At 49.1% G+C, this 13,060-nt stretch overlaps 1 long non-coding RNA gene across 1 annotated transcript in view; it reads right to left on the bottom strand.

Moving 5' to 3' along the window:
• LOC108400019 (uncharacterized) overlaps positions 1-13,060 on the bottom strand; it is a 143,463-nt gene that overhangs the window by 109,132 nt on the left and 21,271 nt on the right. Inside the window, exon 5 of the long non-coding RNA XR_012128522.1 lies at positions 2,080-4,213. This is a non-coding gene — a long non-coding RNA (uncharacterized lncRNA). The remainder of the gene's footprint in view (positions 1-2,079; positions 4,214-13,060) is intronic.

The following is a 13,060-nucleotide window of genomic DNA, read 5'->3' as shown; positions in this document are numbered from 1 at the left end:
CTATCCTGCTCCCCAGAGTACCAACTGCTGGCAAATATCAGCTGTGCTTCCAAAGCCTATCGCCCACCCTTTCCCATGCAAGCGGATCCCTCACCTTTCAAGATTCGGTTCAAGGATCACCACCATATTCTGGAAGCCTTTCATGGGACCCGATTGACTGGGGCTCCCCTCTGTGTTCCCAGAATGCTCCATGGCCCCTGCAGCTGTGTTCTGTTGCTTCAGCTCCATTTGTCTTCCTGCCTAAATACACTGGCCATTCTCATGAGCAGGGACTATTTCTGTATCATCCTCGTGTCCTTAGCCCACGGAACAGAGCCTGGCACAGAGAAGTTGCTCAGTATGTGTAAGAGGTGCAGAGAAAAGCTGGGAGGAAGGAGAGAAGGGAGGGCGAAAGGAAAGAAGCATCTTTGTATATTTAGTTGGAGCCCAGAGCATACATACACAGTCACCCTCAATGAAACCCTGATTAAAATCACTCACATCTGGAAATGTGACTACCTGAGCTTGAGTCCCTGACACCAAGCCCCACCTCAGAGCAGAATGGGGACGTGAGGACATGAATCTGCTCTCAGGCAGAGACCTCACCCCAGGGTGGGAAGTGGGGGACAGAGGGGCTTCTATTTAGGGCACGAAGTCTCCCAGGCCAGCCGCATCCACTGAGAGCTGAACATCTGAATATTCTGACCACGTGTTGAGGATTCATATTCTGTAACTGGAGTTTCTGTCCTGCTGCAAAACAACTAGGTGGCTATTGTTCCAACTGCCCGTCCTCCACCCACGGGGAGGGTGCACACCCACAGTCACGTGCACATGTGGGCACGATCATGTGTGCACACAGACCCACCTTCAGACGATGCCAGCCCAGGCCCACGCTCAGAGCTCCTCACGGGCAGCACACATGCACTCTGAGGCCCACCTTATCTTCTCCATTTGCTCCAAACACCCACACCCAGCATAGCTCTTGATAGCAATCGCCTGTGGAAACGCCATGGAGTGGAAGTGTGAGCACAGCCTCAGAGCGCCCACCTGCTGGGCCCAAGCCCGGGACAGGGCTCCAGCTCTCAGCACGTCTCCCGGAGCTCCCTTCCCAGGAGACTGCCAACTTTTGAGGATTGTTAAAAAATAAATTTGGGGGTCAAAAGGCAGAGGTGTCCACTGTCACCTGGAGGGCCTATGGGATGGAGTCTCTGAGCCACCCTCCCCAGTATTATCTCACAATAGCTCTTGGGGGAGATAGTCTCAGTTTGCAAGCAAAGAAATGGAGAACTGAAGCGAGCCTCCCAGGCCTTACCGATCCAGGGACCCGGAACAGGGGCCAGGCAACAGCCGCCCCGGGGCCTAGGCCACGCTCCCACCTCTGCTCTCGGCTCCTTGCCAAACAAGCTCTTGGGGAGAAAGACAATCGTCCAAAGATCTAGACTGAAACTTCTCAGCCCCCAGAGCGTCCTGAGAACCTCTCCTCGGAAGTATGACGCAGGAAGAAGCTCCGGCCTTCCCTGGGGTGACACCAAAGGTGACCCCTGCACCCCGCTGCTGGCAGAAAGCTTGGTGGAAGGGGGAAGGGCAGAAGAAAATGAGGAGTCAGTGAAGAAGAGAAAAGAAAGGGACAAACAGAAAGCGAGGAAGAGAAAGAGAGAGAAGTGAAGAGAGCATGCCGGTGGGCAATTTACCTTCGGGAGAAGAGTAGGTTCTCCATGGAAACAAAAGTGCCTGTTTGTCTTAAGATGCCACTAAGGAGGAAAACTGTAAATCACTTTCTGGCCAGGAGGCAGAGCCGATTGCCCTGGCTGGCAGCTGAACTCGACAAACATTCCCGGCTACTGCTGGGGGCCTGCGGCGCCCACCTATACCAGGTGCTGCGGGGCTATTTTTAAAAAGGCAGGACTCACACACCTGTTTTATCTTAAATGTATTTTATCTTATCAGTGTATCTATTTTTTTTATCTTAAACATTCCTCTGAGACAAATAATATTCAGGGATCATTTTATTTCTTCATCTTCAGCTGCAAAGAAAAAGGGAGGAAGGGTGGCTGGGAGGGAGCGGGAACTAACAGAGAGATTGGGGCAAAACTTGCTTACCTGTCATGGCACCAGAAAGGGTCCTTCATCCAGACAAAGGGCTAGAGGTAGACAGCCGAAGGTGTGAAATCACAGCCTTGGGGCATGGGGGTCGTCCCTCACCTGGGAATGAGAGGTGATTTACGCCTCCTGCCACGCTCTCATGGGGTGGTTGTTAAGGCGTAACTCATGGCTTGTGTGAAAGAACCTGGTGAGGGTTAGGTAGGTGCCTAGTAAGCCTGCATAAATTCCTTCCCACGTGGAGCATATATGAAAAGACACATATGCAAAGACCCACTACCCTATTTAAGGGAGAAACCTTTCTCTCCCCAGAGGTAACATCTATCCCGATTTGTGGTTTCTCATTTCCTTAAGTGTTCTTACAGCCTAAGTCCTGGTTAATTTTCCATCCGCAGCCAGCCCCACCTGTATCCATTCTCTGCGTCTGAGGAGGCTGACCCCAATAAAAGGCATCTCCCAGAGTCCCTTGCTCTCTGGTTTCTCACTGTGCCCAGCCAATAGGAGGGCCGGGCAGGAGTCTGGAGGGAGGAGGAGAGAGAGATTGGGGTATTTCTTCCCCAGTCTATCCCTGCTGCAGTTCTGTGGTTCAGGGGTTCTGCCTGATTGCCCGCTCTAAGGCTGCAGCCACCTCTGGGGTCCCGTAGCACTGCCACACAGCTTCAGGAGCTACCACCTTGCTGGGTCCTGGACGCTTAAACTCTTCTTGTTTCCTTAGCTCTTCTAAGGTGATTACATACTCACACACACAAAAAAAACCCCAAGACTTAATAGCTGAAAACATTGACCAGTTCTGTGTTCATAACTCTCTGGGCTGGTCCCTTGGGCTGGGCTCTGCTGGGAGGGTCCTCTGCTTGCAGGGCAATGGCTGCACTCACTCCCGCACTGGGAGGCAGTGGGTCAGCGAGGTGCCAGCTGGTTCTGGAGGGCATCCCTCGTGTATCTGGCGGTTGGCACTGGCTGGCAGTCGGGTCTTTTTCTCCAGGAGGCCTCCCATGGGCCAGAGAGCCTTCACATGGTGTCAGAAGTGCTCCAGAAGGGCAAAGGAGCAATTGCAAGGCCTCTGGAAATCACCCCAAGTCACATTTACCACCATGTCCCCCTCAGAACAAGTCACAAAACCAGCGCAGATTAAAAGGGATGGAGAAATAGCTTCCACCTCTGGATGGAAGGAGCAATGTGGGAACACATGGTGGAATGGGAGATTTGTAGCTGTGAAATCATTTGCCTCGCCTGCTACCCATGTAAACCGCCCGTCCTTCCTTCGGAGTCCTCCCAAGGGCCTCTGTTTCCCACTGGGACCCTGACTGGCACAATATGTAACAGTACTTATGACATCAGGCTATACCTACCCTTCCTGAGAATGCTTTATTTACGCGAACATGATGTTCCTGAGATTAATCTATATTTACCACAGGTAGCTGCAGTTCATTTATTTTAACTCCTCTGTAATACTCCATATATTTATTTATTCTCCTGCAGATGGACAGTTAGCTTAGCAGTTTTTTGCTATTACAATACTACATTTCTCCTTGGCATATGAGAGTTCTCTGGGGAGGGTAATTAGGAGTAAAGTTGCTGCAGCGTATGCTGCCAAATTACTCTCCAAAGTCAATACAGTATTTAATAGAACAAATAGAATTTGAAGCCTGAATGAAGTTGGAAAACTGGGTTCACCTTGCATTATACAATGAGCTGCGTTTTGGAGAACTGAGCAATGTCTGGTTGGAAGGAACTTCTCTCCAATGTAAGAAGCTTTTCAACAGTGTCCCCGGGAGATGGTCAAACAATCCTTGCTTGAACTCTTGAAGATAAACAGGGGAAGCTTGTTCCTTTTGACTGTGATTCCCTCTGCAAAGCATGAGTAATTTTGGAAGAAGAGTCTATTCCTCTTGCAGTGCAGCTGGACCCCAGGCGTGGCCGAGGAGGGAGGCACAGGGGACAATGACGGTGGCAGAGGAGGCTGAGGCAGGCCCGGAGGCACTCACCTGCCCGGCAACGAGTGTGTGCTTTATCCTGAGGCCAATGGGGAGTCCCTGAAGGAAGCTGGGTCCTGATTTGGTTCTTAAAATGCCACTCTATCTGCGGTGCCCAACATGGAGAGAGAGGGACCATGGAGGGAACAGTCACAGTGCCCCTGAAGAGAGATGGTGACACCATATGAAGACGTATTAAGGGTGGAGAAAGCAAGTTGCTCTAAGCAGCTGAAACTGAAATGTGGCCTAAAACTTCCATATGGTGCTTACCTGCCTTACCAACCTCCTTGAGCATGTTTCCTTATCTATAAAACGAGATAATCATAGTATCTATTTCATAGAGTTGGTATGAATATAAAATGAGATCTTATATTTAGTGTCTGGCTTGCAGTGTTAGCTGTCTTTGACATTGAAGAACTATTGACAAGATGCAGTGATCAGCGTCATTAGGGTAGATTAACGATGGTAACTGAGAGATCCAGAAATACATGATGGTTAAAACACCATGGAATTTTATTTCTTATTTCCACGACAGTTCAAGGTGAGTGACTTAGACTGTCAGGCAGCTCCCCCCACCCGGTGGCTTAGGGCCGCAGGTGGCTCACTTGTCACCTGGACCTTGTTGTTCTCTTTGTCCAGCCTGAGGAAGGAGAAGAGGCACATCCCCTTATTGCGGGCCTTGCACCTGGGTGTGGGCACAGCACTCCTGCTCACGCTCCACTGGTCACACCCGGCTGCACAGGATGCTGGGAAATGCAGTCTTCTCTCTCCAGGGCTCCTCAAGCTCAGCATGGCTGATCCAGCAAGCTGGATAAATCTTTGTTGTGGAGGGCTGTCCTGTGCACAGCTTGGGGTCAGATGGCATCTACCTTCTAGATGCTAGTGACACACACACACACACACACACACACACACACACACACACACACACAAAACACTCATATTATGACATCCAAAGCTTCTCCAGACATTTCCAAACATATTGTGGCAGTCAAAATTGTCCCCTGGTTGAGAATTGCTGCTCTACCAAAGAAGGGGAGGTGATTCTGGCCACCACTGTGGGAGAGAGAAAATCAGTCTCTGCTAGAGTGGAAGCTCCCTGAAGGTAGGTGTCTTGTATCTTCTGTTGACTGCAGAACTCTCTCTCTGGCCCCTGGTCCACCCCTAGAGCAGCACCCCACACCTAGAAAGCGCTTGATACAGTTGTCAACCAGCTGCGTGTGCTCTGCACACCGGACCCACGTTCACCTTCCAAGCGCACCTTGAATGCTTTCCAAGCCCCAAGTGCCCTGCTTGGGAAGGATGCCCTCTCCCTGTGTCAGGAAATATCAAGGACAGTATTAATAATAACCATCATCTTAATAAAAGGCCAAGTTTGCTGGAAGAAAGAAATCTCATGGGGTCTCCCCACCCCCAGCCCACCTCTGGAGGTGCTGGGAACCTGGAGCCTGAAGGAGACAGGCTCTGGCTGAGGTCGCTGCTCCTCCACTGCTGATTTCATTCTCCTGAAGGACCTCCTGGTGCCTACGCTTCACAGATCCCCCTGCCATGCCTGATGCCAAGCCATCGCCTTCTCTGGAGGAAGACCTAATGATGCCAGAGGCAGCCACCTGCAATTTCTCATCTGCTAAGTAGACTCCATGGGGTTTTAATTCCCCCCTTCACTCCAGAGGCTCCTGGTCCCTTCTTTTAAGTATCTCCCCTCCTCCTGGCTCGGACATCTCTGTCAACATCATGGGGCAGGAGGTGCAGTGACATTATGGCTGCCGTGGATTAATCTAACAGCTATATTGATTTCTCAGTTACCTCTGCTCCAAAAGAGACACAGAGAATCACCCCTGGGGTCTGGAAAGATAAAAGAAAAGCAACAGAAGTGGACCATTTTTTTCCTTTTAGGAAAGAATAACTACAAACAAATAAGCATTCAAGCTCATGCTCTGAAGCATTTATTAGGGGAAACTGTGAAATACAAGTATAGCAGTCTAAGCATGTCATGCACAATGCAGAAAAAGCCAAATGCCAAAATGGGCTGTAAAAGAAACTGCAAATAGATACAAAGCAGGACCATTAAAGGGGCAGAGAGCATACATGTAATGAAAAATGTGAAATTAAAATCTCTGGGCCACAATTCCCTCACCTATAACATGGAGCTACTAATATCTCCCTTGCAGGATTATTGTGAAGAATATATGAGACAACAGGTGTGAAAATACTGAGCAGAGTCTCTGCCACATATTAAAATCTCAATTAATATTGCTTCACAGGAGGGAAGAAAGGTGTTTGTTTACCCAGAGTATATGTGTGGCGTTAGGCATGACAATTGATAAGAAGTAAAAGTTGAGACTTGGGGGAACAGCCTTCCAAAAATAGCATCAGAACAAAAGAAAAATGCCCATAAAATTATATGCAGTTCCTCCATTACCTAAACAGGCTCAGGCCCGAGTCCCTCTAAGGAGGCCATGTGGGATGGAAGCCAGACTTGGCCCTTCCAAAGGCCAACATCTACACCATCTTCTGCACCAAGACCACCACCAGCACAAGGGTTCTATCCCGGCCCGCCCTGGGGAGGGCACCCTTCCCAGCCTGTCACCCCCAGGAGGCCCATGAGCCAAGCAATTACAGAAGGTGAGATAGAAAGGGGGCAGATTAAGTTCTAGAGCCACCTTGCAAAGCAAGACCAGTCCTCAGCTGCCTAAAGAGTCCAGTTCATGGAAGAGGGGCCTGAGCAGACTATTTTGGCCAAATATGGCCATCCTCACATTAGACTAGTGGAACGGTCCTTTGACTCCAAATCTCATCCTAAAATGTCGGCCAGCAGGGAAGGCCTATTCCTTCCTTACTTCTTTCCCCTCCACCTCTCCATCGCTCTCTCCCTCCCCCTCTCTCTCCCTCTCTCCCTCTCTGTCTCTCTGTCTCTCTGTCTCTCTCTCTCTCTTTCCCTCCCTCTCTCTCTCTCTCTCTGTGTGTGTGTCTCTCTCTGTCTCTTTCTCTCTCCTGACTTGACTTCCAGGCATTGATCTAGGCCTTTGGATTCCAGGGGACCATGAGACAAACTCTGAACTGGGTCAGTAAAGATGAGAGTTGATAAGTCTGATGAATCCAGGGATGACCCAAGCAACACAGATGCACATACGTCCTCCTGTACTTTGCAGAGGAGAACCCCACCAGACATTTTAAGCTTGGCCGCAGGACCAGGGAAAGCCCTCTGGTTCAGAAAGAGGCTAAGTACAGATATACTGATTAAAAATAGTCCTCCACCACCTAGGACTCTTAGGTGATATGAATCCAGAGTTTTATGGAAGAGAGAGTCTTGGGTAAGCACTCATGATATGCTAGGCACTGGAGACAGATTCAGAGATAAGCAGCATTCATGTATTCATTCAACAAATATTTCATAAACTCCTACTATGTGCCAGCCATGATATTAGGAACTGCGTTCAGAGCAGTAAACCCAGTAGGAAAGGGAAAGAGGGAACTTTTTCTGCTCTCAAATTATTCACAGAGATACGGAAAAATAAACAAACCTTCATAACAGGAGCAGTGAATTTAATGTGAAAGGCCAGAAAAAGCTGTATGAGATTAGAGTATAGGATGAGTTCAGCAAAAACTTCATTAAATGAATGAATAGGTGAGGAGCAGGGAACTACAAGCAGAAGGAATATTCAGTAAAAAGCAAAGGGGCATGCAAGACCATCACAGCTTTTAGCCAGGAATTAATTTGCTGCGGCTGGAATGTGCAATGGTTGCAAGGAAGAAATTGTAATTATGACAACAGAAAGCTGGTTAGCATTTCTTGAGCATTTTCCATGTGCTTGGCGTGCTTCAAACAGCTTTAGGTGCATTGTTTCATTGAATATGCACAAGATAATTGGCCCCACTGTACAGATGGGAAAACTGAAGTACAGTGAAGCTGAGAATTTCCCAAAGCGCAGATCCCACAAGTGGCAGAACCAGGATTTAAATCGATGCCAGGGTCACCTTGAAGAGGGCTTTGCATGTCACAGGAAGACTGCTAGACTCAGTCTTACAAGTAAAGAAGGGGCTAGTAAAGGATATCACATGGTCTTGGCTCTTGACTCTCATATTCTGCAGGGAGAGACAGATGTGGACAGAGGCCTTGAGAGTCTACACAGGCCATGACAAGTGCTGGGCCACAGGGATAGACACAGAGGTGTGTGTATGCCTCTGGTCCAAAACAAGGTCAAGTTGAATATTCATTTGACTAATTGATGAAGGCTTCTTCAAGCTGGTACCGTCTGAGCTGAGCCTGGAGGGAAGAGAGGGAATTCAGGCTGACATCACAGCACAGGCGAAGGCACGCAAGCTGGAAACTACAGGTGTGTTTGAGGCGGCAGCATTTGGAGCAGTCTGAAGCCACAGAGTGAGGCGCTGCAGGAACAGCACATTTTCCACTGGGAGCCTGTCTGTGACCAGAGGACAGGGTTTGGCACTGAAGTAGCAGCAGCTGGAGGGGCTCCTCAAACTCTGGAGAGGGTGGCCCTGCATTGCTTAAGATGGTGGAAATGAAACTTGTGCAAGAAACCACTGCATACATGCTGGGAGGTTTCAAAGTGCTTGACAGCTGTTAAGCTGAGCACCTGGGCCCCTAAAAAGGTGAATCTGGCAAGAGAATGGGCTGATGGAGCCTAGAAATGTCTCTTTTCCATCTTTACAGAGAAAAAAAAAGTTCCTTGACACTGGCTAATATGAGAAAGCCCACTGAAAGCACTTGAACCAGGGAAAAGGCAAGAGACGAAGTGGGAAGGCACCTGATGAAGTCCTAGCCCGGCTCTGGCCAGGTGTGTACAACTCATACCATCCTCCTCCTGGGGAAGACTACATATCCCAGCCTCCCTTGCAGTTGTTTGGCCAAGTGGCTGAGTTTGGCCAATGAAGTGTGAGCAAAAGACAAGTAAGTTACTTGCAGCCCAGGTGCTTTAAAATACCCCACATGACCCTTTGCCCTCTTGCCCCTTTGATAGTGACTATGGGGCACCACATGCTCCTCCAAATGGTGCATGGATGGAGGAGAGTTATCTAACCTAACACAACTGGGACCTGAGCAAGAAGACATTTGTTAATCTACTAAAATTTTAGTGTCGGTGTTTCCAAAAGTGTGGTCCAGAACAACCGTATCAGCTTCACCTGAGAACTTGTTTGAAATGCAAATTCTCCAGCCCTGCCCTAGACCTATGAATCAGAAACACAGTGCACAGGGCCCAGAAATTGTTTTCTGTGATCTTGATGCAGCGAAAGTTTGACAACACTGGCTTAACTCTAATGTGCTACTGTGTGGCCTTCATTTTTTGAGCCTTCATTTTGTGGAGTGGGAGTCAGAACATCTCCCCTTGTTGGGCACAGGGGAGGGTTAAATGAAACTCTGTGGTGGGATGGTAGAAAGGCCCTATCTCAGTAGTCAACACAATGCTCAGAGTTCTCTCCCTTCCTCTCAGCCAGGAGCCAGATGCCTTGGGAGAGTCAGAGAAATTAAAGGTGGGATTCTTGCCCTCTGGCACCGGGGACGCAGCCTCTAAGATGGCCCCCAGTGATCCTGGCCCCCGGCCCCACCCCCTGTATTCAAGCCCTTGTGTTAATCCCCACCAGCGTGTGTGGGCTGGACCTAGTGAGTCAGTCACATCTAGTGAACAGAATACACTAGAGCCATGCTCCTTTCAAGACTCAAGAGGAGGATTCTCTGCTTCTTGGGGCTTCTGGCGACTCCAGACATTCCTTGGCTTGTGGCTGCATGACTCCGGTCTCTGCTTTCATCTTTCCATGACTTTCTCTTTGCTCCGTCTTTTCTCTCCTGCCTCTTATAAGGACATTTATCGTCAGATTTAGGGCCACCCAGGAAATCCAGAAGGAACTCATCTCAAGACCCTTCACTTAATTACATACACAAAACACCTCTTTCCAAATGGGCTCACATCCATAAGTCCTGGGATGTGGATGTATCTTTTGGTCGGGGGGGCATCATTCAGCCCACTACCCTGCCCAAAGACAGGACAGAACTTGTTCAATATTATGAACCCCTGACCAAGGCCCTAAAGGTAGTCAGGACAGCACACCACACAGAAATCTGCCACAAGTTCGTTGCATCAAAAGGCGTTGGAGCATAGCAGTGACTGGGCCTTAGAATTAGCTACACCGCAACCACTTACAAACGATGTGACGTTAGGCAAATTACTTAACCTCTCTGAACCTCAGCTTTCTCCCATGGGCATTTTAATAGCATCTCTCTCACGGGGTTATAGTGACCATTAAGCTAGTAAATGCAAAGCCCCTTACACCACATCTGGCACCTAACAGGGATGAGAAGTGGGGACACGGCGTCTGGCACCCAGGGAGCACTCAGTTAAGGCTCGCTGTTCTGACTAGCGTGTTGCTGACTGGAGTTGGGGTGGTTCTCACTCTCACAAAGCCTCCCAGCCTTTTGCTCTGACTGCTCTTCCCCTTCTTAGAGTCCCTGGGGGCACCCAGAAGCCCTGCTCTGAGACAGCTGTGGGCAAATATCCCATCCCCGCAGTCTCACCGGTGGGTGCCCTTCCCTTCCCCACCGCCTGACTCCTCTCCTCCAGGACTGGCAGGGAGTTCGCCTGGGCCCCTCATTGTTATTCCTGGCATGGAACAATCCTGCCAGCATCCTCTGAAGCCTGTAAAAATACCCCCAGTTTGTCTTTCATCAGGGAAGCTCAAGCCCGGTGGCATCCTCCTTAGAAGACGATGCTCCCAGCTGGTTCTGGGAGCCGCTACTTCCCAGGATGGTCTGGTATGTGTGAGGCTGAGAAAGCGAGTATGAACTGAAATAACCCAGCTGGGCACTAGCCAGAGGACCACACATGTCCAGGCTGCCAAGGAGATACAAGGCTTCATGTGTAGAGAGACACTCTCTGGGATTTTCTTAATGTCAGTGCTTCGAGTCACATGCCAGTGAGTCAGCTTTCCCACTGTACTACTGAGTAGCCCTGTGATTTAGGGCATTTCACTTTACCTCTCTGTGCTTCAGTTTCTGCCTCTCTGAACTGAAGCAGAGATAATAACACCTACTTCCTAGGGTTTCTGGGAGGATTAAAAGGGATAGTGGAGGCACACACTGAAAGAAAATATTTGTAGCACATGTGTCTGACAAAGGGTATTCATCTATGATATATTAAGAACTCTTGCAACTCAGTAAGAAGACAAACTCCCACCTCAAATGTGGAAAAGGCTTAAACAGACACTTCCCAAAAGAAGATACATAGGCAATAAGTACATGAAAAGGTGCTCAGACATTAGTCATCAGGGAAATGCAAATTACAACAGTGAGATGCATTTCACACCCACTAAAGTGGCCAAAATGTAAAAGACTGTCAATATCAAGTGTTGGTGAGGATGTGGAGCATTGATGCTCTCATATACGTAGGGTGCTAGTGAAAAAACAGTACAACTGCTTGGAAAAGCAGTTTGGCAGTTGCTTATAAAAGTTAAAAATACACTTAGCATATGACCCAACAATTCCACCCCTAGGTGTTTCCCCCAAGACATTGTCTGTAACAAGGCTTGTACATGAAAGCTGTAGCCACCTTACTCATAATCACCAAAAACTGAAAACCCAAATGCCCGTCAATAAGGAAGAGATCAACAGAGTGTGTATATCCAGAGAATGGAATATTAAACAACAGTGAAGAGGAACGTCCTACCTGGATAAATGTCAGGAACACAACACAGAGTGAAAAAAGCCAGATGTAGAAAAGCAAAACTTCATTCCTGAGTTCTCGAACAGGGGAACAAATCTGTGGTGACAGAAATCAGCATAGAGGTCACCTTCATGTAAGGAAGGGGGAGGAGGGTGAGTAGAAAGAGGTACAAGGAAATTTCTGGGGTGATTGGAATATCCTATATTCCTATTTAGGGTGATGGATGGGAACATGGGTGTGTATATTTGTCAAAACCCACTGACCTCTCTACTTCCCAGCTTTGCCCTGTGTTGTATGTACATTATATCTCAATGGAAAAGATTGGAAAGGGATCCTATGTGCAGTGGAGGGCTCAGCAAGGGGGCGAAGCTTATAGGCAGAAGTCAGTACATGTCAGTTACTATTAGAAAATAGTACAAACAAGTAAAAAGCATATAAACTTTTCAACTACATGTTGGGAGGTCAGAGTGCTAATCTGAACTCTGACCCAAACCCTGAGATGTGGCAAACTCTCTGAGATGTGGACCCCTCTCTGAGATGTGGCAAAACTAAGCAAAAGGAACAGTCTTTTGTGCCCTGGCCCCCACTCGTCCTGTTCTTTCTTCTGTAAACAGAGAAATAGAAAAGTTGGGTTTAGCTGAGTAAAGATCTGTTCTTAGGAGCCGTAGTGCAGATGGAAGGGTGATTCAGGGGGAGTGGAGAGAACAGGCTTACTAACAGTAAAGGTGCCGCAGCTGGTCTGCAGTCCACGCTGTACATCCAGGGGTTCAGAGGTGCGTGTGGCAGCTGCAGAAATGAGGCTGGCCTGGCTGCTTGGGTGGCAGGATCTTGAAAACAGGACAGTTTCCAAGGAAAGGAAATTGGCTAAGGCTCAACTGTCCCCCAAACACCTATCCAACCCCAGGTCACCTTTCCCCCTTACTTGCCTCTCTTAAAGGACTCCTCTTGCATCCCTCCTTCTGGAATATTCCATCTGCATGAGGTGCTGTGACTTGCACAGAAGCAAGGTGCTCCTAGCAGAGCACCCTGAGGCTTTTCACGGGACGCAGATCTGCGGTGGCCCCGGGACCAACCTGGAGCTGCAGCAGCTCTCTCTGCCCGCAAGGAGCCTCATCTGCTGCAGGTGACACAGACCAGAGGAGTCCACCCTCCCCATGGCTCTGAGGTCCCACCCTGTGTCTCTGTCATCCTCCGCAGCTCCTGCTGTGGCCTGAGTCCTCCCCAAGGTCCCAAGGGCCGCAGCAGAGAGATGCTGGGGCCGACTGAGAGAGCCTCCCTGGCAGCCCCCTTGCCAAGCCCGTGCAGCCCACCTCCAGATCACCATGGCATGGC

The sequence above is a fragment of the Manis javanica genome, chromosome 2, assembly GCF_040802235.1.
Source record: "Manis javanica isolate MJ-LG chromosome 2, MJ_LKY, whole genome shotgun sequence".
NCBI lineage: Eukaryota > Metazoa > Chordata > Mammalia > Pholidota > Manidae > Manis > Manis javanica.
Note: the sequence above shows the minus strand (reverse complement) of the source record. Positions and strands in the feature narration are given on the sequence as shown.